This window comes from Petaurus breviceps, unplaced genomic scaffold (assembly GCF_028583685.1).
Source record: "Petaurus breviceps papuanus isolate PSGF00001 unplaced genomic scaffold, PetGlider_PUasm1.0 76, whole genome shotgun sequence".
Classification (NCBI taxonomy): Eukaryota; Metazoa; Chordata; class Mammalia; order Diprotodontia; family Petauridae; genus Petaurus; species Petaurus breviceps.
Window position 1 is genome coordinate 14,437,118 of NW_027186473.1, and position 23,127 is coordinate 14,460,244.

At 40.3% G+C, this 23,127-nt stretch overlaps 1 long non-coding RNA gene across 1 annotated transcript in view; it reads left to right on the plus strand.

Annotated features, from left to right (window-relative positions):
* The window catches only part of LOC138175039 (uncharacterized), a 46,543-nt gene that overhangs the window by 7,550 nt on the left and 15,866 nt on the right, over nucleotides 1–23,127 (plus strand). Inside the window, exons 3-5 of the long non-coding RNA XR_011171858.1 lie at nucleotides 15,862–15,905; nucleotides 16,028–16,167; nucleotides 17,300–17,493. This is a non-coding gene — a long non-coding RNA (uncharacterized lncRNA). The remainder of the gene's footprint in view (nucleotides 1–15,861; nucleotides 15,906–16,027; nucleotides 16,168–17,299; nucleotides 17,494–23,127) is intronic.

Sequence of the window (23,127 nt, forward strand, 5' to 3'; positions counted from 1 at the left end):
TCTCTCTCTCTCTCTCTCTCTGTCTCTTTCTTTCTCTCTATTATATAAACTTAAAAAAAGATGAAATCTTGACGAAAGGGACATTACGTTCATCTGTCACTATCTGTTCTCAAGGAAGCCGTGTTGATTCTTCTCCAGATTTTCACTATTTCTCTAGTACATTTAATACCATGTTTAATAATTATGTGAGGATTGATCCAATGAGTCATGTTCGTTGGTCTATAAAATACTCAACCTCTATTTGTGAAAATCAAGTTAACATCTGCTGTCTCCAGGCTGAGATGACCACGCTCTTTCAGTATGCCAGGGGGCAGTCCGACTTGGATTGCTCATTTCACCCCATGCAGACCAGCCTTCAGCATAAAGATTTAAGATAGTAAGATGCTTTTTTAAATTTTCCTGCTTATCTTTGGTATCATCCCCCCGCCGGCCATTTTGTTTGTCCTTTCTCACTCAAAGCTCACTCGCCTTTGCAAAAAACAAAAACCAAAACCAAACCCTATGAAAATGAAAATTGAGGTGTTTAGACTTCTCCACTGTTACCATTCAATCCATCATAGCCAAGGCTCTCATCTTTTCTTTGATCCCTTTTTTCTTTCCCCCAATATGCTTTTAAAAAGTCCTTCACTTCCTGTGCCAGTTTGATTTCATTCTGAACTTTTTCAAGATTTAATATTTAATGGTTTTATAGTGTTTTAGTGTTTACAAAGTGTTTTATTTTTTAATTTTTTTAATGCTTTATTAACTTCTGATTTACATCATTCGTTTCCGCCAGATTTGGAGTTACAAATTTTCTCCCCCGTTTTTCCCCTACCCACTGCCCCAAAATAGTAGTCCCACAGGACATCCCCTCCTCCAATCTGCTCTCTCCCACATTCTCTCCCATACCCCTTTTGACTTTTCCAGTGGACCTCTATGCCTCAGTGCCTGTATATCTTATTTCCCAATTACATGTAAGATGTTATTAATAATAGTATATATATATATAATATATAAATACACACACACACACACACACACACACACATATATATATACATACATATATTTGAACATTTGATTTTAAAACTTTCAGTTCTATATTCATTCCATTCCTTCCTTGTCACCACCCTTACTGGGAAGATAAGCAGTTCAGTATAGCTTGTACATGTGTGGCTAATGCAAAACAATAACATAGTAGATATATTGTAAAAGACTGACTATATTTCCCTCCCTCCTATCCCATCTCCCACCTGTTCTATTCTCTACTTTGATCCTGGCCATTTTCAAAAGTGGGTGCTTCCAACTTCCCTCCCCCCCAGCCTGCCCTCCCTTCCATCATCCCCCCTCTTATCCCCTTCCCCTGCCCCTACTCTCCTGGAGGGTGAGATCCCCTATTTAGTGTGTATTTCACTCCCTCCTCAAGCCGGATTCAATGAGAATAAGGTTGACCCATTCCCTTTTGCTCTCTTATTCTTCCCCTGCATTGTAACCATTTTCTCTTGCCTTTTCTGTATGAGATAGTTTACCCCAATCTGTCTCTCCCCATCTCCTCTCATTATATTCCTCTCACCTCTTAGTTTTACCCTTCAAGTATCATCCCTTCCTGTTAAATTGGTCCTGTGCCCTCTATCTATATATAACTGTAAACATATATATATATACACACACATTCACATATGTATTCATATGCCCATATACCCTCATATATAGGCATATGCATATATTTCTAATCCCTTCAACTACTGAGAAAAGTTTCATAAGTTACAATTATTGTTTTTCCATGTAGGAATGTTAATAGTTCAACTTTGATAAGTTCCTTATGATTTCTTTTCCCTGTTTACCTTCTCATGCTTCTCTTGCTTCTTGTATCTGCATGTCAAACTTTCTATTCAACTCTGGTTTTTTCAGCAAGAATGCTTGAAAGTCCTCTATTCCACTGAATGACCATATTTTCCCCTGAAACATGATACTCAGTTTTGCTGGGTAGGTGACTCTTGGTTTTAATCCCAGCTCCTTTGCCCTCCTGAATATCATATTCCAAGTCCTTCGATCCCTCAGTGTAGAAGCTGCCAGATCCTGGGTTATCTTGATTGTATTTCCACAATATTCAAATTGTTTCTTCCTGGCTGCTTGTAATATTCTCTCCTTAATCTGGGAATTCCGGAACCTGGCTATAATATTCCTAGGAGTTTTCTTTTTGGGATCTTTTTCAGGAGATGATTGGTGGATTCTTTCAACCTCTATTTTGCCCCCTGGTACTAAAACATCAGGGAAGTTTTCTTTGAGAACTTCCTGGAGATTGATTTCTAGGTTCTTAGTTTGGTCATAGCTTTCAGGTAGTCCAATAATTTTTAAATTATCTCTCCTGGATCTATTTCCCAGGTCAGTGGTTTTTCTCATGAGATATTTCACATTGCCTTTTATTCTTTCATTTGTTTGGATCTGTTTAACAGCATCTTGATTTCTCATAAAGTCATTAGCTTCCATTTGCTCCAATCTAATTCTGAAGCCATGATTCTCCTCATTGAGCTTTTGAGATTCTTTTTCCATCTGGCAAATTCGGCTTTTTAAGGCATTCTTCTCCTCATTGCCTTTTTGAGCCTCTTTTGCCATTTGAGTCAGTCTATTTTTTAAGGTGTTATTTTCCTCAGTCAGGCTGTTGACTTTTGTTTTGTAATTTTCTTGCATTGTTCTCATTTCTCTTCCCAATTTTTCCTCCACTTCTCTTATCTGCTTCTTAAGGTCCTCTATGCCCTATAACCAGCTCATATTTTCCTTTGAAGCTTTTGGTGCAGGAGTTCTGACTTCACTGTTTTCCTCCTGTTCCATGCTTTGCTCCTTTTTGTCCCCAAAATAGGAATGTAATATTGTAACCTTCTGTCTGCTTTGTTTCCTTTGCCTGCTCATTTTGCCACTCAATTACTTGACTTTTGGGCTTTTTGCCACAGTAGGACTCTGCCACCAGACAGGGGAGCTTTTGTCCCAAACGCTGGGGTTTTCTCAGCTGCCAGAGGTATTAGATGGGTGCCCTCTCTGAGATCTCCACACGCTCTGGCAAGCTGGACACACACCCCAGGACCTCCACCCTAGACTGCAATCCAGATCCAAGCAGTTTAAAGCAAGAGCGATTACCCCTCAGACTGGTGCTTGGTCCCCCTACACTCTGCAGGCCAGGAGCTGAAGCTGCCAAGTGGCACTGGCTGGCTGTGCCTGCGTCTCAGAGGCTTCTCACCTCAGGGGTAAAAGCCATACACTCCCACTTACTGGTCCCAAAATCCAGACTGCACTGACCTCTCACTTTGTCCTTCTCATCTATGTGTTGATAAATCTTGAAATGGCCACAGCTGCTGCTGATCTGGAGTCCCTCTGGCCAGTTGGCTGGTCAGGCCCGCCCTGGGGCTAAAGCCTTGGCATGGGGCGGGGCTCGGCTCCCAGAGTGCTGAGCTGGATTCCTGCTGGCCTGCCGGGCTGTCCTCAGCGGGAGGTTAGCTTCTCAGTGTCATTTTGTAGGTTCTGCAGCTCCAGAGTTTGTTTAGAGTCCCTTTTTTACATTGATTGGGGAAGGTGGAAGCCGGAGCCGCGGAAAAGTCGTGCTTCTACTCCACCATCTTGGCTCCCTACAAAGTGTTTTCAATATATTAACTCAACAATCCTATAAGGTAATTTTTACAAACATTATTTCCCCATTTTACAGGTGAGGCTGAGAGAGAAGGAATTTGCCCAAGATCATACCAATAGTATGTATTTGAGGTGAGATTTAAGCCCAGCTCTTCCTGCTTCAAAGTCTACCAGTTTAGGCACGATTCCATGCTGCCTCTCAGGTTTAAGATACACAAATGTCAGGTGCCTCAGTGGTAGTTTTAAATCCCATTCATTGTTAAATAAGTACACAAAAAGGTTTTTCATAGAATTCTATATCTTACCTATTTGATGGGGTTCTATACATATATTTGTTTGTTTGGGGGAAGCAGTATTAGGCCCGAACCTGTGACTTCATTGGGATAAAGAACTTCCAATGAGGAAATTCCCTCTTGTCAATGTAGATTAGTGCCTGTTCAGCAATTTATAATGTTAGAGAGTTGATGATGGCATTGGGAGATTTAGTGACTTGCCCAGGGTCACACAACCAGTATCTAAGACAAGCTAGCTATTTGTTATTCCACACTATGTCTGTGATAAATAATATCATTGTAAAGTCATTAATAGTATGAAACACCCAGTGTCAGAATCACAAGATAAGGACTCTGTAAAGTTAATTTAGTGTTCCCTGACCATCTTGGTTCATGTAATCCTTAGTCTAAATCATTTTAGACATATAGTATGAGAGAACCTATGATATTTGTTTTTAACAAGCTTCAAGGAAGAATATTTCACCAATCTCTCATGGTAATCTTCTTTTCCTATAATATTTCATAACATTGAGCACCAGGAAGATTTCATAAGGTCATTAAATAACAGCAGTTTTCCAATTATAAAATGTTACAAAGGAAACGTAGAATTTTGAGCCAGTCTCTAGTGTATTGCATATTGAGCTGTTAATAAAGCTAGATAAACTTTACCATTTCTTGACTTCCAAGTCTAAATTTGTTATATTCTTTTGCCTTAACACAATCTTTCACATTTAATATGGACTATAGCTATATAATAAATTAGAGAGCCTTTTTAATGATGAGCAGAAGAGTCTGTCTGAGTTATTCCCTAATTAGGCTTCATTCTTCTTTTGTTGTGGGGAAACCGACAGGATCATTTGGTGTTAAATGATGCAATGCCTTATATTAATCTTATATGCTCCCATTTCCATAATTCACCTTTGCAAAGTGGAAATTTAAAAAAAGGTTCTCCTTGTTATGATAATATACCTGATGCAATGTCACTCTGAAGGAGAATGAAATGTTTTCCAGGAATAAATGGCCCAGTCATCAGCTCAACTTTGAGTAAAGTTTTATGCTGCAGAAGGGGTAACTTGTAGATAACTTGGAGGAATCCTAAGGCTTTGAAATGGGAACCACATTTTTTTGTTGTTGGAGTCCACTGTATTCCCATTCTGCTTATTAAAGAATGGGCTATAAGGCTACTATCTGGCTGCTGCAGAAAGCCTTTTATTCCTGACAATGAGTTTTTTGAACTCATAAACAAATGATGGGAGATCACTTCACCCACATTTGAGGCATGGCTACCTGGGAGGTACCATGACAGCCCTTTAATGAAACAAATGGTGAATTCCAGGATTTTCACTTTTTATTACTCTTAAGTTATAAATCCCAACTGCCTAATGCCAAAATACCTTTTTAATTCTTGCTCTCTCAAAGCTTCAGTCCTTCCCAAAATATCTTTTATTTTTTCAAAAAAGGAAATCTGAAGCAACTAGGGCAAAATGAATACTATTGTTGTCCAGAAAGCCTTCAGCATTTCCCCCTTTTTCCCTTTCTATTTCTTTTGAGGGGAATTTTCTTTCTTTTTTTTCCCTTATGACTAATCAGGAACTTTAACTTTAATCTTTAACTTTATCCAAGTGGTATGAGTACTTTCATTTTTGCTGCAAAATAAATACTCTTCATTACAATTTCAATAAGAGTAGTTAGGAAAATCAGCGACCCAGTTTGGCTAGTATGGTTTGCTTTATAGATATCAGATTGTATTTTTCCAGTATGCCATAGAACATTCAAATAATGATCCTGGAATCTTTTAAAAAGTATATATTAGCCAGACTGTCCCAGCTTCAGGCACCAATAATAATTACTGGTGTGTGTGTGTGTTTATGTAGCTTTAAGTTTGCAAAGCACTGTATGTACATTATTCATTTGAACCTCACAAAGACCTGGTAAGGGTGCTGTAGATATACCCGTGTTACAGATAAGCAACCTGAAGCATAAAAGGGGAGAGGTGGAAGCTATTCTGGAAAAGTCACACTGGGATGACTGTAATGAGAAGAGGACAGATGCCAACAGGAAACATTTTATGTGTCCTACCTGCGTTACCCTTAGTCTGGCAGGCAGCACACAGTGGGCTAGCTTGGATTTGTAGCATGAAACACTGAAAGACCTCAAGCTTCCCAAAGCAATGGGACAACTCGCATAAAAGAAGGGAATGTTTTGTAACTGAGAACTGAAGGACTTGGGATCCATCTCCCCATTCTGCCACTGGCTGACCACATAACTGGTCAAATCACTTAATAGTTTTGGGTCTTGGATTACAGTCAAATGATGTGTTTGGGCCACATGATCTCTAAGGTCCTTCAGGCTGGACAGGTGGAGAAGCAAACACACTGGCATACCCAGGATGGCTGCTAGCACAGGTTCTTAGATCAGCTCTACTAGGAAAGGGAGCTGTTTAAAGGGTTAACAGTCTTTTTAAATTACATTCGCTATTTCAGGAGAAAAGTCAGCACCCTGAACTTCAAAGAAAATACAAGCAGAGAAATAAAGACTAACAGACAGGGCTCTGACTGCCTGAATCAACTATACACTTTACATACATCCCTGGAATGGAGAGAGCCTTTCCATCTGAGCAATCGGGGAGCTCTAAACATTGGGTCACTCAGAATCTCAACCAGGGAATCACAAGATCCTTCTCATAAGTGAGCCCCAAAGCAAAATACTAATTCAGAGTATATATACACTTCTCTGAGGCTGTAGGCATCACAACCCTCTTGACTCAGTGCCTAATGAAAAATTAGCAAAAGGTGTGAAAGCCTTCCTACAAGCAAGCTTCCCCTAAGCAAGCCTCTTAATGGGCTCCACTTGTGAGGCCCATTAATGGGAGGGGAAGATCTTATATCCTATTAACTTTAAAACAGGTTTTGACTCAATGAAATGGTGATGAAGGACGGCAGTGCTAACTTGTTGATTTTGTTTGCTCAGTATTCCTTCCTCTTAGAGTTAAAAAACTAGGTCTTTTACAGAATAATAACTGTGTACTTTGCACAGAAACTTTCCTCCTCTCCCCTGTCTACTATAGTTTTTGGTTGCTTTGGTCTCTTTGTGAACCCATTTGGGGTTTTCTTGGTAAAGATACTGGAGTGGTTTGCCATTTCCCTCTCCAGCTCATTTTGCAGATGAGGAAACTGAGGCAAAGAGGGTTAAGTGTCTGAGGACATATTTGAATTTAGGAAGATGAGCCTTCCTGACTTCAAGCCTGATTATCTACTGTGCCACCTAGCTGCCAACACCACCCATATGACACATTTTAATTATATTAAAGGTTAAGTGTAGTAAAAAGTACATTAGATTTGAAATTAGGGGACCTGGATGTAAATCTTGTTTGCCATTTACTAGCCATCTCCAGTTGTCCTGATCTATATCTTGCTACTGGACCCAGATGGCTCTAGAGGAGAAAGTGAGGTTGGTGACCTTGCACAGCCTTCCCTCAGTTAAATCCATTGCAAGTCATGCCATCACCTCCCTGGTATCATGATCCTCTTAGAAAATGAAGGACAAACAACAACCTGACCTTGGGCAAATCATATCCCTTCTTTGATCCTCAGTCGCTTCATCTAGAAGGGGTGGAGGCGGAATTATCCTTAGGAATCCTCCCTCACAGAACCAGAGGACAGTGTTTTGTAAGCCTTAATATACTATTTATTTTTAAGCAATCGGGGTTAAGTAACTTGCTCAAGGTTACTCGGCAAGTTATTATTTCTGGGTGTGGTGCTGAGTACCTGAGCCCAGATTTGATCCAGGTCATCCTGACACTGGAGCCGGTGCTCTTACTCGCTGAGTCACCTGGCCACCCTTAAGCAATCGGGGTTAAGTAACTTGCTCAAGGTTACACGGCCAGGTGTTTCTGGGTGGGTGCTAAGTGTCTGAGCCCGGGATTCGATCTCCAGGTCGTTCTGACACTGGAGCTGGTACTCTTACTCACTGTGCTACTCTTAATATACTATTTAAATGTGAACAGTCATCAGCAAGCATTTTTTAAGCACTACTATGTGGTGAGCATCATACTAGGCTGGTTGCTGTTGGTCCTTTGTTTTGGAACAGGACCAGTGACATTGAGAGAATGATGTCTTGACTTAATTACAAATTTAAGTGAGGCAGAGTTGCATGAAATAATCTCATCTAGAAGTGACAAGACAAAAGTAAAGATGACTGGCATGGGGCCCAGAATCCAGGGGTGATATAAAGAGGAAAGTGAAACATTTGTGCCCCTGAGGAACTTAGGTTTTCTTGTCAAACACAAAATGGACATCTAGAAGTAGGTAACTTAGAGAGGTACAAGGTGATCGGCAGTGAGGCAGGCACAAGGGTGCAGTAGATTAGGAAAGGCTTATTACAGAAACAGGCACTTGGATAAAATCTTGAAGGAAATTTGGGAGTCTAAGGGGTTAAGCTGAGCAGGGAATATATTTCAGACATGATGGGACAGCTTGCATAAGACCGTTGAGATGGGACATGGACAACTTGACTTGACCTTGGAATGTGTGAACAGGAATAATGTGTAATAAACCTGGAAAGATAGGTTAGTGCCAGGTTGAGAAGGACTTTAAATGATGAACAGAAGAGTTTCCACCTTCTAATAGAGATAATATGGAGCCATTGGAGTTTACTCACTAGAAGAGTAACAGATCCATGCTTTGGGAAACTCTTTGGCAGCTGTGTAGAGGTTGTATTGGAGTGGGGTGAGACTTAAGGCAGAGAGACCAACTAGGAGGTTCAACAGTACGGAAAGAGGTGATGGTCATCTGAGCTATTATTAATTGCCTTTCTTGGCTGCAGGATCGCTCACTGCTAAGGGGATGGATTCATGTCTTACTCCTCTTTGAATCTCTGGCAGAGCTTAGCATGGCGCCTTTCCTATAGCAGGGATTTATGTGTAAGTATTTGTGGAAAGAACAAATTCATGGAAGATGGATCCGTGATAGGCTGTGACACTTAGGCTAGCAGCTGAAAATAATGCCAAGAAGTATAGTGAGGTACGCCCTTGTCCTCAGAGAAGGCAGCAGCCAAAGCCAGAGGGAGGCTTGGGGAGCCTTTTTCTGGAAGTGTGTGATGACCTGTAACAGAAGGCTCTTAGGTTATGGAGACGTCTATTCTTCACTGTGTTGAAGGAATATGACATTTCAAGACTGGCTGCCTATTTGATTGTTGAGTTGGAATTGGCAATGCATGCAGAAGGCTCCTTTGGGACAGTTAGGCCTTTTTTTTCTTTCCCTAGTGTCCAGCAAAAAGGAGGAGCTGTTGTGGGCCTCTTGGTGGGGAGGGTCTTCTGGTCCCTGCTCACCAGGAATTGACTGGAAGCCATAAGCACATGGTTTTGCTATCGCTTCTGTTCTTGTGTCTATACTTTTATTGGACATGGAAATGATTAGACTGTGACCTTGTAAACTTCAAAAGGTTAGGAGAGCCATCAGAGGTCTGCGAGGTTAAGTTCATGCCAGAGTTTCCAGACAGTCAAGCCTGGTCTGCCTTCACAGGCCCAAAGAGTGAAATACTCAGCCCAGCAGTAGACACACATTATATGTAGGCCAAGATACTGGATCCCACTCCTCTGGTGTCTATACCACTTCATTTGGAAGTGCACCTGGTGGGAGGTGAATGCTTTGTAGCAAACACTTTAAGTCAGAATCCACTATTCCAAGGAACCAAGGCGGGATAGGAGAGAGTGTGCACCTGATTATGTTCTTGCTATATCTTCTCAGCAAATCTCTCTTCATAAAAACTAACTTATGTTAATTAAGTGACCTTGGGACACTAAACAGTAGATCAAACACTTATATAAGGAAGATATTGATTATAACTGGTTATTGATGTTAGGGAAAACTTATTAGAGTTGCAACTTAAGGTGATAGTGTTAAAGAAAAATCCCATCACTTTTTGGGGCTGCCCTAGAGTGCTGAAGGGGAAGATGAAACCTTGTTTTGGGCACTTGACCTGTCCATTCCAATGGGAGATGGGTTAAGGACCCTCAGAGTTTATAAAGAAGAAAAAAGAAAGCTTAGTCTTTTTACAACATGACCCTTGTTCCACTTCAGAGTTGGAATATGGGACTACACACACACACACACACACACACACACACACACACACACACCCCTACAGCTACCTATCTGCCTCGCTGGGACATACTAGAAGATCTTGCCCCATAACTGAATTCCAAGAAATCCAATTATCGGGCTCAGTATTTAGATGATCTAGAAGAGTAGATAATGCTTTGATTGTGTTTGCCTTCAGTATTATTTATTGGACTTTTGGAAAGCTATTTAATTATTTTATTTTGTGGTCAGAAGGGCAGCATGGTAGAGGGGAAAGATCTGTGTTCAGATCCCATCTCTGCCACCTAAGTAACCTTGATCCAGTCACTCTGACCATTGGTTTCTTTGTTGCAAAATGAGGAAGATGGAGTAGAGGGTCTCTACGGCCCATCCAGCTCTAAAGCTACAAACCTGTGAATTGTGAAGAATGAAGATTTGTGAAACCCATACACATCTAGAGGCCCTAAGGAAATAAATGGGCAGCTAGATGGTACAGTGGATAGGGCACTGGGCTTGGAATCAGGAAAACATCTTCATGAATTCAAATCCAGCCTCAGATGCTTACTTAGGTGTGTGACCTTGTGCAAGTCACTTAACCCTGTTTGCCTCAGTTTCTTCATCCTTAAAATGAGCTATAGAAGGAAATGACAAACCGCTCCTGTATCTTTGTCAAGAAAACCCCAACTGGGGTCACAAAGAGTTGGACATGACTGATATGACTCAACAAAAACACAAGGAAAATCAATATTTTCTTCCAAGAAGTCTTTATTAAGGCACACCGTTAAAATATAAGTGCATGTTTGCAGCCAAGTGTGTTTATTTGCAAATGCCACCTTCAAGATCAGAAAATTGTTTATTTATTTAATCTGCCATCTCTCCTCCCTGAAATTTAGGTGTATTTGAGACTTTGGGGCATCTCTTTTCCAAAGCTAAGATCTGAATTGTCAAACAAGACTTACACAGCTAGAGCATAACCTCAGAATCATTGTAGGCTGCTGTCAAATCCACTTTCCTACATTGTGACATCCTTCCCCACCCCGGATTCCTCCAAATATTTCCTAAGAATCTATCACCACTCTTCCTCACAGCCTTCCCACTCCAACTCTCAAATCTGGACTGAGGATCCAAGCAGCCTTGAGTTGAGCTATCTCCCTCTCCGTCCACCCCCACAACCTTAAGAAATGAAAACAAAGATGCCTTTCTAAATTGGTTCACAAATGCAAGTGCTAGTGTCTTCTACCTCTTCACTCCCAAATTTCCCAAATAAAAAGAGAAATATTAGACACAGAGAAATCCATTTTTTTATTTAAAATTTTTTTTTTTTTTAAGCAATCAGGGTTAAGTAACTTGCTCAAGGTTACACGGCCAGTTATTTCTGGGTGTGGTGCTGAGTGTCTGAGCCTGGGATTCGATCTCCAGGTCTTCTCAACACTGGAGCCGGTGCTCTTACTTGCTGTGCTACCTGGCTGCCCCCGAGAAATCCATTTTTAAAAAATCTTTAATAACTTCTATAAATGCAGGGTAATGATCCCACCTTTCTTTGTAAGGAATTTCATTTTAACACAGATACCGTTAAACAACTGACTAGGAGAAAATGGAAACTGATTGGATCTTGGTAGGCCTCTTTTACACATGTATAAACAAACAGTTTTGTGAACTTAAGTGTGCAGAAAGTGTATTTTATGCATCTGAACAGGACTGAAATGTTTTCTGGTTTCTTAACCTGAGGTTCATGGACTCCCAAAAGGATTGTGGGTAGACTTAAGGGATGTCCATGAACTTGAATGGGGAAAATATTACATCTTTACTTCAATATAATTGGTTTTCTTTGTAATGTTATATATTTTATTTTGTGTATTTAAGTACATTATTCTGAGATGGGATCTATGGGCTTTACTAGATTGTCATAAGGGTCCATGACATTCAAGAAAAGGTTACGAACCTCTATTCTAAACAGATGAATACTTCTTTAAAAGTGGAGACTAACATATTTCTTTGTAAATGAGTTCAGAAGTTTCAAGGTCAAATAACAACTGTATAACATACTGATGAATGACTTTGAAATACCCAGTATTTCTTGTTTTAGCAATTGGATGATTTAATGCCATCTAATTATCATTTGTTAATTATTTATTAAGGGCCTACTATGTGCAAGACATATAGTGGAGTAATATAAAAGTAGAATGCAATTTTCCGGAGGAAGACTGGTTTTTGTTTTGTCTTGGTATCCTGGCACAGTATCTTCCTTTATAGAAGGCATTCAATAAATGTCTGATGAATTGAAATGAAAGGTATAGTGGAACCAGACTGTGAATAGCTTTAAATGCCAAGCTGAGGTGTTTGTATTTTATCTTAGAGGCAATAGGGAACCACTAAAATTGAGGAATTTTTTTTTTAACAAAAATCTTTTGAAGGTAGTAATTCTACATCAAGCCTCCGCACAGTTGCCAAAATCATTTTAGGATTATAGATTTAGAACTGGCAGGGACCTTAGAGGCCATGGAGTCCAAATTTTTTATTTTGCAGATATGGAAACAGAGGCTAAGAGACTTACCCAGGGGTTGGATTTGAACTCAGGTATTTCTGACAGTAAGCTCAGATTCCTACCCACCATGTCACCACTGTACTGCTCAAGAAACTGGATTGGCTCCCTATTACATACAGAAAAAAATGCAAACTCGTCATCTTGGCATTTTAAGCTCTTTAAATTTTTCCAGCTTGATTTTCTAGGCTTATTGGACATTATTATATTTACTCTAAATTCCTACACTGGGCTTCATCATCCACAGATTTAACATTCCATTTCCTACCTCCATGCCTTTGAACAAGGCTATCACCGCCCCCATTCCTTTAATAGACTCCTTCCTTAAATTACTAAAAGAATCAATTAATGTGATGTCTCCTGAAAGCCTTTCCTGACTCCCTAGTTGCAATGAGCATTTTCCTCCACTTAGACAAAGTCAAATAGATACTTATCTGTATACACCTTCTCCCCTAGAATTATAGCTCTGTGTCCAGGTACTATTTTTGGTTTTGCCTTTGGACATTTTAGGAAGGGTCCTTCACCTCACTTGTGCCTGGATTCTCTCTCCAGAGTCTGCCTTTTCTCCTGCTACCCTGCCCCTGCATAGTAGGGCTTAAATGCTCATCTGTAATTCACTGTGTTTACTTGCCTGTGTGTCTCTCTGTCTCTCTCCTTATTTTTGTATCCCCAGCACCTTTATTCAAAGCTCAGGTGGTTTTGTGATTTCATCATGTGGCTATTCCTTCAACGGTTGTAATGATAATGGGATTTGAAGATCTTCCATGCTACCTTGTGTTGGCAGGCTAGTGGGTGCTTGGCACTTGGTTTCAAGCTCATAATTGTGTCAAGTATTGGGACCCAGAGCTTGTGAGTCTCCCAGTAGGATGAACTTGCTGACATGGCAGGAGGGGGTGGGGCAGGGAGGAGCCAGAGCCAAGTAGGGGCTGGACTGGAGCTGTGGTGCTTGGAAGCGGCAGTGGCAGCATCGGTGGTACAGGCTGCAGCGGCGCAGCATGAAGTTCTTCTGAGATAGCCAGAACTTCTGCTGAGGGCTTCTGCTGAGAACTGCTGAGAATGGAAACTTCTGGGAGCGAGCAGCATAGAGGCTGAGCAGCTATTGTGAGTGAGGAGAGAAGGACTTTTGCCTGAGGGAGCCTGCTTAGTTTTAAAGGCTTGGGAATGTGGGTATTCAGTGCATTAACTATGTGTACCAACTTAGTGGCTCCTATAATGACTTTGACTTTTTGGTTTTGGGACTTGGCTTTCTGGTATTTGAATAAATGCTTTGGCTCTGTCCCCTATGTGGAGAGCCTGTTACATTTTGTGATTCACAACTATGCCAACACAAGGTGTTGTGAATATCACATTGTTGTCACAATGGTACAGATCATCTATGCTAGACCATCCTATGCAACTCTTGTCACTGTCCTCTCATAGCACCTACAATGGGACCATGCACACAGCAGGTGCTTAATCAATCCCTTTTAGATTGGATTGGGCTGTATTGTTCCCACTCCTCCCTCTCTCTCCTTTCTTTTTCTAATTGCAAAGACCACATGGGCAAACTCTTAGGTCCACTCGTAGCTTTCAGCTTTTCCTTTTATTTATCTTTATCAACAGAGTGCTAATGTGATTCAGGAAAGTAACAGAGTCCTTAGGGTAGACTGGTCCCTTGGGGCTACTCTCTTGTTTTCTTTTTTGCTTTGAAATTTGGGGTCTGATATCGCTAACTTTGTTTAGATCACAGAGAGTGATGGATTGCAGCTGGAGAGTTCTAATCAACTATCCTCAACCTCATCCTCATCCTCATCCCCATCCCCACCCCTACCTGTCCACTTCAGTATTACAAATTAATAGTGCCTTGTTGCAGTGGAAACAGACCCACAATTATCTCATTAAGTAGCTCCCAAGACCTTGATTTAGCCATTATGAAAGCTGTTTTGATAAAGAACATCTGGTGTTGTTTTCAATTAAATATTGTACCACTAAACTTTGATTAAAAGCTGTTTTAAAAATTTTAATAGCTACTTCTTTAGAAGATGGTTAAATACAAAGAGAAAAATGTTACTTATTTAAATTGCTTTTCTTTGTTGCTTTATTTTCACCATATTCCCATTAATGACTGCTTAAAGCCCACAGTATTTTTGATGTCGTAAATCTAGATGTATAAATAAGATAACTACATCAACACTGTTGTTCTCACTCTCTTTTACTATTGATACCTCATTTTCTTTTTATGTTTTAATTAAATTGGGCATATTTTATGTTTCAGTTTGCTTTAAAACCACTGCAGTGAATATAATGGATACTATTTCATCCCTGCTAGAAAGTGCTGAGTTGAATTAAATCCGCAAGTTCTATTTCCTTCTACCTTTAATCTGCTGCAAAATGAAGACAGAGATATTGTGAATTGTATAATTTAGTTAGGTTGCTACGGCTAACTAACAGCTGAATAATTATTAATAAAGACCAAAATAAAATTTTTAGCATTAGCAAAACTCTTATCCATATATATGAATATATACATATATAAATATTTAGGAATGTCAGCTAATTTTATTTGTAATTATATCTGCACATTACTACTATATGTACTTTCTCCAGGTAAACTACAAATCTTTAAACACAACAACAATTTTTTTTTCTAGCTACTATCACATTTTGCTTAAATGTTGCTTGGGGGAAGTGGTATCACAATAATTTCGTATGCAATACTGTCAATACATGTGGATATGTTGAGACTGAAGACCAAGTACTTATTAATATCTGTGGCTGGGAAGAGAAATGAACAAATTCATAGCTTAGGATAAAGTTTACAGTTATGGCAAGACATTGGTTTATTTTGAGTAAGCTGTTCTACCTTGATTAAACTTGCTAGTGTCTACAAGTAAATGAGAATAAATTTGAATTTGTTTATGTTTGTATTTTACATATTGCAAATTTCATACCAGGGACCCAGACTTATGTAATAATTTAAGCCTATATAGGCCAGCAGTTCTTAAAGCATGTGCTATTTAGCACACTAGTGTTCTGGGTGTCCCTTAAAACTGCGTCTCATATTCCAAGATCTCCAAATTCCTGTAATGGCAAGCAAATAAGTACTTAGCACCTTGTTTGAGCCTCTTGTGATTTGAAGGTGAGAGGAACTTGCTGATGCAACAGGAAGGGTGGGATAGGAAGGAGAATCATCATATATAAGGAGAAGCCCAAGCTGGGACAGAGCAGAATTGGGAGGAAGCATGGCTGTGGAGCTGGTACTCTGTTCTGATGTTACTTTATCAGATCTGTCTGCTGATAGAGGACGTTGCTGTTGTTATAGAAGCCCTGGGAGCTTACTGCTGGTTCAGAAGCCCTGAAAGAGGATTTTCTTGTTGTTTGTTTACAGAAGTCCCGGAGGACGGTTTAACTGATGTTTTCGGAGGTCTAGAGGTACTGATGATTTGTGTTGATTTCTCAGACCTTTTTTGTAGGTCTATGTTGATTTCATAGACAGAAAGTGAATTGATGATGGTGCTGGCAATATATGTGAATGTAATTGTGGCTCTGTTAAGCTTTATCTTCCCAGAAACAGAAACTGTGAAGGACTTGAGATGGACTGGATACTGTGAGCTTCAATATGGAATGGGAGCTGGATGAGGAATTGGACAAGGAGCTGAACGAGTAGCTGAGAGCTGCCTGCCTGTGAATACAGGTAAGAGTTGGGTAGATCCAGGGAGCTGGACCCATGGAAGAAGAACCATGGAATTCCAGAGCCAGCCTAGAGTCAAGATGAAAAGACCTCTCCTTGAGTACTTAGTGCTGATTGACAAGATCATGATTGACTGTGATCTAGGGATGGGAGAACTTTGTACTTTGTACCTTGTACACCTTAAGGATGATTGTGTTAAGGATGATTGGAAACTGATCTCCAGTAAAGAAGAAAGAAGACTTTTTGACTGAGAGATTAAGACAATGTGACCCAGGGGTGGAAAACTTTGACCTTTGTACTTTGTGTCCCTTAAGGAGGAGTGTTACTTAAGGATGATTGAGTTAAGGACTTACTGAATGATATGTTTTGTTTAAAACTATGTGGCCACTTTAGTGAAAACTATGTGGTTCCTTTAATGATAAATTGTTATGTTTTAACACTGTGAATATTGTACTTTGTTTTCTGTGAATGTTTGGCTTTAGTTTACTGCTGAATAAATAGAGAGTTCACTATACTATGTGATCAGAACCTTAGAGCTATTCACATCAGCAGTCTTCTGGAAAGCTGCTTGTGCTTGGCTTTACAATTCCCCAGCTGCAGTTTGTTGACTGTTCTTCCTGGCTTGCTGGGTTCATAATAGCTGCTTTATTTGAGGAGGTACAAATAGAAGGCCACTTCTTTTGTGAATCCTGTAAAGAAAGAAGAGGGAGAATCATAGGGGAGGCAGGGGAATTCTGAGGCCTGGACAATGGGTCAGGTGGTTCAACTGTCCAGGAACTCCTCTTACTACCCTGAATATTCAGTGAGGTTTGAAAACTACTGCTACAGATTGTTAGAGCTGGACTGGAACTTAGTAATAACCTAGTCAAAATTCCTTATTATACTAGTGGGGAAAGCAAAGGTGAGATAAGTTAAATGATTTGCCCAAGTTCTCCCAGCTTTTAAATGAGAGAACTGGAACCAGAATCCAGAAATTCTGGTTCCAAGTTCAGGGCTCTTTTCACATCATTCAAATGCTGACATCTACAGTCAACCCATAAAATATTCCTTGTATAATGAGGAACTGGTGCATGTGATAGGCAGAGTGTGTCTGATGGAATTTCCCCACATGGGGATGTTTGTGACTCTGTTTCAGGAAGAGTCTCAATGACTTGGACTGGGAGTCCCTTGAAAGGCTGCTGAGCATTTGTAGACATTTTTTTTTTCGCTTGACTCCATGGATGAAACTGAGAGTGTCTTCAAAAAGGCCTGAATCAACCTCAGCCTAGTCTTATCTCATTCCTTTTGGCTATTCTCCTTGTGGTTGGACTCTTTTGCTCATGGTATCAGGTGAGAGGCAATGCTTGTCTTATGCCAATTGAGACTATGTGAGATTGAGAGCCTCTGCTTTTGTTCTTTTCTGTTCTAGGTAGAGGGATTAGAACCTCTGGTGCTATGAGTTTTGAAAGATCAGGAGGGTGCCCAGGAACCCTAGCATTCCAAAATCTGGATTTGGCAGCCAATTTAACATAACTGTCCAGAGGAATAAGGAGTGACCTTCAGAAATGAATGGGATCCAGTCTATCAGTAATCTGAGATGAGGACACATCCAGCAACCATACTACGTTTGGATATGAACTTGGTGGCATGAAGTATTATAATACAGCTGATCCAAGAGTGCATTCCTTAGGGTGTTAGGGAAAATGTTCATATGCTTGTCCTCGCTAATATTTGAAGTAAATATCCCTTTATAAAAACTAATTGATGTTAAGTGGTTAAAGTGAAATTGGGGTGCTAGTCATTGGCACCTTACAATGAGGGGAAACATAGCTGATGGGTGGCCAATTGCAGTAGAGAAGAGACCCCCTCTTTCCAAAGATCCCCCCATGCCAAACTCATCAGGGGGCCCTAGAACCACTAGTGATATCAAACTCAAAAAGAAATTGGACCACTAGACCATACATAAGGATGCCTGTGTACATATTGATTTAAAATATCATGTGTTAACATTATCTATCTTTTACCATATTTTGATAAATTTTTCCCAGTTAAACTTTTATCTGTTTTAGGTCACCTGCAGGCTGCAAGGGTCCTATGTTTGACACCTCAGGCCTAGAACCCTGAAAAGCAGATCTAGCCACTGGGAGAATGAGGCCAGAGTATATTCTGCTATACTTAAATGAACAAATGATAATCTTGATTACTGCATTTGCAGATTCTTTCCTTTTACAATTCTTTAATCTTTAGCTGTAACATATGTTTTGTATTTTTTTGGACTGGATCTGTACTTTCATCTGTAAAGAGAATTCCTGGGGAGGAAACTTCTTCTCGAAATTCAGATGAGCTCCAGCTTTGCAATTTAAGCTCTTGGAAAGTTGCCTGGGGCATTGAGAGGTTAACTTGCTCAAGGTCACATAGACAATTGTTCAGAAATGAGACTCGGAACTAGGTCATTGTTGGGCCAGCTTTCTCTCTACTTTGCAATGACCACTTGCATGTGACCATTAAACATGTATAGCTTAAGAATACAGGAAGCCTAGGTCATATATTTCTCCTCATGTATTGTTTATAAATAGTAATTGCTAACATTTATATGGTGTTTTAAGGTTTGCAAAGCACGTTACATGAGATATCCCAGTTGATCCATACAACAACTCTATGAATTAGGTATGAATTATGTTAAGATGAGAATAATTTTCCATGTTTGTAAGTATGTTTGAAAAGTCTGTAGTAAGTAGGACTTTACAGGATCTTGGTATCACTACTGGGTTTTAAAAGCACAGAAGAGAATGCAAATTGGAGTTCAAAGCCACCAATGATTATGCTCAAGAAGTTGGCTTAGAGCAGGGGTGGGGAATCTGCAGCCTTGAGGTCATGTGTGGCCCTCTAGGTCCTCAAGTGTGGCCCTTTGACTGACTTCACAGAAGAAATCCCCTTAATAAAAGGATTTGTTCTGTAAAACTTGGATTCAGTTAAAAGGCTGCACCCAAGAACCAAAAGACCACATGTGGCCTCAAGATTGCAGGTTCCCCACCCCTGGCTTGGAGAAACCATTATAGCTTCAGGTGGTTCTATAAAGTTGCGATCAGTTCCACACACAGGGAATCTGCTGAGATTAGAGCATGTTATGCTGAGCCTGCTGCATTTTGTTGACTCAGTGCAGGGGTGGGAAACCTGTGGCCTCAAGGCCACATGTGATTCTCTAGGTCCTCAAGTGCAGCCCTTTGACTGAATCCAAACTTCCCAGAACAAATCCTTTGCTTCTGCTGGCTTTAATCTACATTTGCCCTAAGAGCTGCTGTGCTTCTCCTGACAGATGTTTTTTTTTTAGAATCCATTACTTTTTTCTTTTTAGATTCAGTTTTATTGTGCGATGGCATGGATTGATGGTGACATATGTCCTTAATTGTCATGGAGTTGTGGCAATTAGGTATAATGATTTCTTTCTTTCTTTTTTAACTATTAAAACTGAGGACATTTAATCCTTTTCTTTGGTGCATGAAGATGCCACTGAGGGTGACATTATTATATCTGTAAGATGTCTGAAAAATTGGATGGATGCCTTGTCCTCATTTCTATTTAGAGCTGTGGCTGCCATAGTTTTCGATTAATGCCACTGCCACAAGCCCCATTGCTTTTTGCAACTGCACCATAAATATAGCATTTGTCTTCAAAGTAAGTCATTCCTACATTGATTCCATTGTGCTAGAGTGGCCTGTTCTGTCTCTGGGTGTTGATGTAGATGATACAAAACTTTGCAGATATTGTGTCTCAATTAAAAAGTCATAAAAAGGAACAGACTAGACTCCATAAAGGGTTTGGTATATTTGGTTAGCTTCTGGAAGACTGTAGCTTTGGTTCTTCCCAAAGATCTTGCCTGCCATCCTTTCTGATGCTATTGGTTGAGGCTCTGTCTGCACGAGGCCAAAAGAACAGGTTTGTTTATCATCTCAGCTGTTTAATGTTGCATAGGCAAAACAAGTTCTAAGAATTTTGTTTAACAATTATTTGTTAATAGTAGTGGTTCTAAAACTCATTTTGCTTCTGGTACCCGAACATTTAAGTTGTCAAGAGGGGTTCCTGTGCAGTTGAGCCTCTAGTCCAATTTCTATGCCTTGGCATTACTTTGCCTCCCCTATGAGCTGCCCCCTCCAATTCCTCTCCTTTCTCTTTTCTTTCTTTAATTCTAGAGGACTTATAGAGGAAAAGGTTGACACAACCCTTGTGGGTAGAGCCCTGAGATAACTTTTGGACAAGTCAGGGAAGGCCTCAGGTAAATTCACAAAGCAGAAAAAGTTTGGTGTTCCCAATCTCCTCTTTCTTCATTATTTCCTCTCTCCATGGCATCCCCCTACCACCACCAACAGTAATACTGTTAGGAGCAGGATCAAGAAAAGAAGACAGGTAGGTATGCAGATTGCTAGCCATGGTGCTGATTTCATTGAATCTGCCAGCTGTTGGTGTCTGTCTACCATATTTAAGCTATAGCTCTTCTCCTCATTCTCCTTCTCTTACCCCTTCTACTCCTCTTTCTCCTCCTCCTTCTTTTCCTTCTCCTCCTCCTCCTTTTTCTTCTTTATCTCTTTTTTCTTCCTTTTCTTTCTCCTCTTCTTCTTCTCCTTCTCCTTCTCCCACATGCCTTCTAGTACTTAGGCTGGGCAACAGTTTTACCAATCTAAGCCTTAATACAAGTTGATATCACCTGTAAGATCCAGCAAGGGAGTTCCACCTCCTGTTAGTTACCACATTATTAACCATTGACCCAGCATTCTGATGGAAAATTTCCTTCAGGTTAATAGCTTTGAGAGAGTTGAATATAAGTACACCTTTGTAGGACCTGGTATTACAGGGATTCCTTTCCTCCCAGTGTCTCATTAGTATCTAGTGGACAATTGTGCAATACCTGATGTTGTATGTTATTGTGTGTGTATTGTTTCTGGCAAGGGCTTCAGGTACTAGAATAGAGTGTGCCCTATTCTTTGTGTGCATGGGATAATAGAGTTCCCTTATGAGACCCAAATGGTCCAAGTGGATCCATGATGTATTAGAGGCTACCAGGGATTAGCCAAATGTGGCTTTGTGGTCAGTTTTTTTTCCTAGAGTATTATATGAATTCCATTGTTCTTTTTTTTTTTGAGAAGGAAGGCAAGGTAATTGGGGTTAAATGACTTGCCCAAAGTCATATAGCTAGTAAGTGTGTCAAGTATTTGAGGTTGGATTTGAACTTGGGTTCTCCTGACTACAAGGCTGGTGCTTTATTCACAGCACCACCTAGCTGCCCCAATTACTGTTCTTTTTTTTTTTTTGGCTTTTTGGAGAGCAATTGGGGTTAAGTGACTTCCCCAAAGTCACATAGCTAGTAAGTGTGACAAGCATCTGAGGCCGGATTTGAACTCAGGTCCTCCTGACTCAGGGCTGGTGCTCTATTCACTGCGCCACTTATCAGCCCCCACTTCCACTGTTCTTAAGCTCCATCGTTAGCCACCAACAGAAACAGGAAGATGGGTAAGAGACATCAGTCATTATCCCTTTACCTCTTTTAAGGAGATTCCTGCCATTTCCATAATCAAAGCTTAGCCTCTGATGTCAATGTATTCTGGATAATTTGGTGTTATTTATACCCCTGTGTGAATTTAAGTCAAAGTGTCATTTCTCCTAAGGCATTTAAATTTAAAATTTTACCTTTAATTGTTTGATGAAAAGATTTATCTTCAGTGAAAGGTTATAAATATCAGTGATGCCTCTTTCTGGTACACTCAAATCATATTATATTGTTGCCCACCTATTCTGCTTATTTTCCAATCCAATCCATTCTAATAAATATCAATTATGTTCTATGTGCAAGGTATTATGCTAGGCATTAGGAATGCAAAGACAAAACAAGAAGTAGAACCTAGCTTCAAAGAGCCCTACTGGGGGGATAAGAGCATGTACACACACATATATACATCAATGCATAAATTAAGGTGGAGAGATACTGCTAACAACTAGTGGGATTTAGGAGACTTTCCATGGAAGGTGGTACATGAGCTGAGCCTTGAAGGAAGCTTGGATTCTATTACACAACAGTGAAGAGAGGATACATTCTAGGCAAGGGGGACAGCTTGTGCAAAAATAGAGGTGGAATGTGAGAAGTTCAGAGACCAGAGCCATAGGTCACTTTGGATGAAATCCTAAGTGCATGAAGCAGGTTAATGTGAAATAAGCTTGGGAAGCTACTGCCACCATGTCTTCCTGGTTCCTCCTACTTACCCTGGGCTGTAACTGTCATCAGACCTGCTGCAGCCTTTCTACCCTTCCCCTCTGGGAGTCAGTATTACCCAGTGCAGCCCCCTCTCCCCTTGGTTCTGGTTTTGAGCATTATCACTCCCATTCCCTTTTCCTCCCACTTCCTTTGTACTTTGTTTTCTTGTTTTACACAGAACTGAACTGGAGACACTTTAACGACTCTTTCCCTTGGAGGGGGCGGGGCACTAGACTGACTGCCTTCAGGTGCTCTGCCAGCTTTCCTGAGCCTTCCCAACCTATGATAGAAAGAGATTGAGGCAGAAGAAACTGATTGCACAATCCCTTTAGTATGGACTGGAATGGAGAGGTGGGAGGGTGCTGCAGAGAGACCCCTTGGGGCTATGTGACTCAGTTGCTACTATACTAAAGTCTACTTTATTACATATCCATAATAAAGTCTACTTTATTACATATCCAAAAATCATATCCATATTATGAAGAGATATAGATTTTGTTTTACTCTAGAGGCATTAGAGAATTTGTTTTATCTAGAGGTATTAGGGCTAAAGGGGTCTCTGAATCTTGGTGGTATCATGATCAGACTTGGACAAAGTATTTTGGTGGCTGTGTGGAAGGTGGGTTGTAGCAGGAAGAGAATGGAAACAAGAAGATCAATTAAGATAATGATGTAATAGTTTAGAATAAAGTAGCAAAGTAAGTAAGAAGTAGAAAGTAAGCCATGGTGGTGGAATAGAT